The 5,475-nt window shown below is 35.3% G+C and overlaps 1 long non-coding RNA gene across 1 annotated transcript in view; it reads left to right on the forward strand.

The window, feature by feature from the left end:
* The first annotated feature begins 1,394 nt into the window (after positions 1-1,394).
* Positions 1,395-5,475, forward strand: part of LOC111747147 — a 23,511-nt gene continuing 19,430 nt past the window's right edge. Inside the window, exon 1 of the long non-coding RNA XR_002783414.1 lies at positions 1,395-1,472. This is a non-coding gene — a long non-coding RNA (uncharacterized LOC111747147). The remainder of the gene's footprint in view (positions 1,473-5,475) is intronic.

Genomic DNA, 5,475 nt, shown 5'->3' on the forward strand with positions numbered 1-5,475 from the left:
ATAAGAAAATAAGTGTAGACAAAGGAAACAGTAAGGGACGTGGGAAGCCTGTACTCTCCTACTCTTGTAAGTTCTGATGAGAACTTACAAGTTCTCCTTGGGAGAGGAGACCCAAAAGAAGTGCCACAGAAACCATTTTCTTGGACCATGTGTGGAATAATGTGTACATGTACATGGGTGTAGAAAGCAGAATTATGACTGAAAACAAAGAGTCTGCCAAATCAGCCCAGAGTCAGAACCCAGAACAAGTTTACCATGCTCTAAGATATGTAATTTTTGTTTTATAATGTAAGAACCAAGAAAGATGTTGTCACAAAAGCGATATTTTAAATTTATCTGGACATAATCAAAGCTAATTGTAGTGTCTAACACAGTAGTTTAACTATAACTGTAGAATAAATTGACACCCAAATTGAGTGGAATAGAGGTGATGCCTACAAATTCTTGCCTTTAAAAAATAGTGTCCTTCAGGATACTCAGCCTTACTGCCACGGACCAAGTGGAAGTGGAGGAAAATTCATGCTTTCTTTCTATCTAGGGAGTTTGCATCTTCAGTTATTGTAGAAGATCAGTCTTACAAATAGATGGAGTATGTACCATTTACATGTTCAACTTGAAGGTTCACCAAATTTATGCTGACTCATAGAGTCCTTCCTCAGTGTCTCATATTTGAGATTTCTTAATAAGAGCCTTGCAATAGTTTGGGTTTTTCAGAGAAACAGAACCAATAAGATGTGAGCGCGCGTGAGCGTGTGTGTGTGTGTGTGTGTGTGTGTGTGTGTGTGTGTGTGTTGAGAGAGAGAAAGATTTCAAGGAATTGGCTCGTGTAATAGCAAAGACTGGCAAGTCCAAAATCTGTAGGGTAGATCAGCAGCCTGGAGACTCAAGGAAGAGCAAATGCTGTGGTTCAAGTCTAAAAACCAACTGTTGGCAGAATTCCTCCTTGCCCAGGGGAAGTCAGTCTTTGTTCTATCAGGCCTTTAACTGATTGAATGAGGCCTACCCACATTATAGAGAATAATCTACTCAAAGTTCACCAATTTAAATGTTCATCTCAAAACAAAAACAAAACAAAACAAAAACAAAAACAAACAAATAAAACCCTTACAGAAATAATCATGGCCTAGACAAGGTGATATATAAAATTAGCTGTCACAAGGTTCCAGTCAAGATGACAGAGTAGGCAAAGATTGTGCTCATCTTTTCCCATGACCACAGCAAAATTACAACTAAATTATAGAACAATCAATGTGGGGAACCATCTGAAGACTAGCTAAACAGAAGTCCTATAACTAAAGGTATAAAGAAGAAACCATATTAAGACTGGTAGGAGGGGTAGAGATGAAAAATGAACTGGCCACGCAGCCACATGTGGTGGTTGAGCATTGAGAGGGGATATCTCAGCTGTAGAGGTTCCCCCTGAGGAGCAATGGGTACCAGCTCCACACCAGGCTCCCCAACCTGGAGCACTAGTACTAGGTAAGGGAGCCACCAAAACATTCAGCTGTGAAAATCAGTGGAGATTCCACCAGTCTGAGTGAGATGGAAAGCTGCTGGAAACCCAGATGTCCTATTAAGGGGCCCATGCATAGACTTACTTGCTCGCAGGCACTCATCCTGGGCTCTGGAGGAGAGACGGTGGCTTAGGAGATACCAGAGACATACAGGGAGAAACTCAGTTGTGTGGCTTTGGAGAGAAGACTGGAGAAACAACCACCATTATACCCATGGTAATACAGTCATAACAGGAAACTAACATCCCATTGACATCAATGGATAGATTTTCTAGACAGAAAATCAATAAGAAAACAGTGGCATTAAATGACACATTAGATCAGATAGATTGCATTAATATTTTTAGAGCTTTTCACCCCAAAACAGCAGAATATACATTCTTTTGAAATGCACATGGAGCGTTTTCCAAGATGGACCATGTTAGGCCACAAAACAAGCCTCCATAAAGTCAAGAACAATGAGATCAAGAAAGACATAAAAAGATAATCTGAGATAAGTGAAAATAAAAATACAATGACCCCAAATCTATGAGACACACCAAAAGTAGTTCTAAGAGAGAAGTTCATAACAATACAGGCCTACCTCAGGAAATAAGAAAAGTCTCAAATAAATGATCTATCCTTACATCTAAAGGATCTAAGGGGGCGGGGGAGACAAAGCCCAAAGTGAGTAGAAGAAAGAAAATAATAAAGATAGAATGGAAATAAATGAAATAGATTCTAAAAAAAATACAAAGGACTGATGAAACCAAGAGCTGGTTCTTTGAAAAGATAAACAAAATTGATAAACCTTTAACCAGACTTATAAAAAGAGAGAGAGGATGCAAATAAATATAATTGGAAATGAAATAGAAGTGTCAGCTGACACCAAAGAAATACAAAGAATTTTTTAAAAATTTACAATTATACACCAACAAATTTGACAATCTGGAAGAAATAGATAAATTCCTAGAAACATGCTATCTTTCAAGACTAAATCAAGAAACAGTGAAATCTGAACAGAACAATAATTACTAACAAAATCAAATCAATAATCAAAAGACTCCCAAGAAATAAAATTCCTAGACCAGATGGCTTCACAGGTGAATTTTACCAAATATTCAAAGAAGAATTAATGTCTATCCTTCTCCAGCTATTCAAAAAAACTTAAAAGAAGGGAAAGCTCGCCAGCTCATTTTGTGAGGCCATCATTACCCTGATTCCAAAACCAAATGAAAACATTACAAAAACAGAAAATTAGAGGCCTATACCTCTAATTAACATAGATGCAAAAATCCTCAACAAAATATTAGCAAACCAAATTTAGTAATACGTTAAAAAGGTCATACACCATGATCAAATGGGATTTATTCCTGGGATGCATGTTTGGTTCAATATCCTCAAATCAAATAAATTGATACACTGCCTGGACAGATTGAAAGATAAAAATTATAATAGATGCAGAAAAAGCATTAGGCAAAACCTGGCATCTATTTATGATACAAACTCTCAGCAAAGTGGGACTAGAGGGAATGTGCCTCAATATAATAAAGGCCATACGTGAGAAACTCATAGCTAACATCATACTCAACGGGGAAAAGCTAAAAGCATTTTCCTCAAGATCAGGAAAAAGGCGAGGATGTCCACTTCCACCATTTTTATTCAACTTTTATCCTAGCCACCACAATCAGACAAGAAAAAGAAATAAAAGGTAACTAGATTGGAAAGGAAGAAGTAAAACTGTCAGTATTTGCAGATGACATGATATTATATAGAGAGAACCCTAAATATTCCACCAAAAAACTATTAGAACTCAGAAATAAACTCAGAAAAGTAGCAGGATACAAAATTAATATTCAGAAATTGGTTGCATTTTTATACATCAATAATGAACTATCAGAAAGAGAAATTAAGAAAACAATTTCATTTATACTTTCCTCAAAAAATACCTAGGAATAAATTTAACCAAGGAGGAAAAAGACCTATACTCAGAAAATTATAAGATTGGAGAAAGAAATTCAAGAAGATAGAAATAAATGGAAGCATATACAATGCTCATGTATAGAAAGAATTAACATTGTTAAAATGTCTATACTACCCAAAGCAATCTACAGATTTAATGCAATTCCTATCAAGATACCAATGACATTTTTCACAGAACTAGAATAAATAATTTTAAAATTTACATGGAGCCACGAAAGACCCCAAATAGCTGCAGCAATCTTGAGAGAGAAGGACAAAGTTGAAGGTATCGCAGTACCTGATATCAAACTATATGATAAGGCCATAGTAATCAAAACAGTGTGGTACTGGCATAAAAACAGACACATAATAAATGGAACAGAACAAAGAGCCCAGAAATAAACCCATGCCTATGTGGTCAATTAATCTATGACAAAAGAGGCAAGAGTATACAATGGGATAAAGACAATCTATTTAGTAAGTGATGGTGGGAAAACTGAACCTATTCATGCAAAAAATAAAATAATAAAATAAAATAAAATTAAATTAAATTAAAATAAAACAAAACAAAACAAAATAAAATAAAACTAGACTGCCTTCTTATACCATGTACAAGAAAAAAACCAAAATGGATTAAAGACTAAGATATAAGACCCGAAACCATAAAACTCCTAGAAGAAAACATAGGCAGTAAACTCTCTGACATTGCTCTTAGTATGTTTTTTCTGATACATCTCTTCGGGCAAGGGAAACAAAATAAAATACAAACAAATGGGACTGCATCAAACTAAAAAGTTTTGTACAGCAAAGGAAACCACCAACAAAATGAAAAGACAACCTACTTAATAGGAGAAGATATTTGCCTATGATCATCTGATAAGAAGTTAATATCCAAAAATTTATAAAGAAGTCATACAACGCAACCCCAAAACAAACAAACAAACAAACAAACAAACAAACAAACAAACACAAAAAGACCAATTAAAAAATGGGCAGAAGACCTGAATAGATATTTCTCCAAAGAGGATACACAGAGGGCCCATAGGCATATGAAAAGATGTTCAAGGTCACTAATTATCAGAGAAATGCACATTTAAATCACAATGAGATATAACCTCACACCTGTCAGAATGGCCATCATCAATAAATCAACAAAGAAGTTTGGTGAGGATGTGGAAAAAAGGGAACCCTTGTGCACTGTTGGTGAGATTGCAAATTGGTGCAACCATGATAGAAAACAGTTTGGCGGTTCCTTAAAAAAAATTAAAAAATAAAACTACCTTATGACTCAGCAGTCCTACTTCTAGGTATTTATCTGAAGAAATACAAAATTCTAATTCAAAAAGATATATGCAGTGCTATTTACAGTAGCCAAGCAACCCATGTCCATCGATAGACAACTGGATAAAGAAGAGGTGATACATATATACAAAGGAATATTACTTGGCCATAAAAAAGTGAAATCTTACCATTTGCAATGACATAGATGGACCTAGAGGGTATTGTACTAAGTGAAATAAGTCAGACAGAGAAAGACAAATACCATATGACTTCATCTATAGATAGAATTTAAAGAACAAAATAAAAGAACAAACAAACCAGAAACAAACTTATAGATACAGAGAACAAGCTGATGGTTGCCAGATGGAAGGGTGGGTTGGGTTACCGGTGAAAAAGGTGAAGAAATTAAAGAGATACAAATTGGTACTTACAAAACAGTCACAGGGATATACAATACAGCATAGAAAATATAGTCAATATTATTGTAATAATTGTATGGTATCAGATGGGTACTAGACTTATCAGGGGAATCACTTTGTAAATTATATAAATGTCTAACCACTATGCTGTACCCTGAAACTAATATAAAATAATACTGATTGTTAACTGTAATTGAAAATTTAACCCATTTCCTGTTTGCACTGAGAATATTTGCCAGTGGCACTTGCAGCTGCAGCATTTACCCCACGATAACTCGCAGATTATAGTCCTAACCTTACCCTCAAAGTTTGCCGCAAAA

Source organism: Pteropus vampyrus, unplaced genomic scaffold (assembly GCF_000151845.1).
Source record: "Pteropus vampyrus isolate Shadow unplaced genomic scaffold, Pvam_2.0 Scaffold8, whole genome shotgun sequence".
Taxonomy (NCBI): domain Eukaryota; kingdom Metazoa; phylum Chordata; class Mammalia; order Chiroptera; family Pteropodidae; genus Pteropus; species Pteropus vampyrus.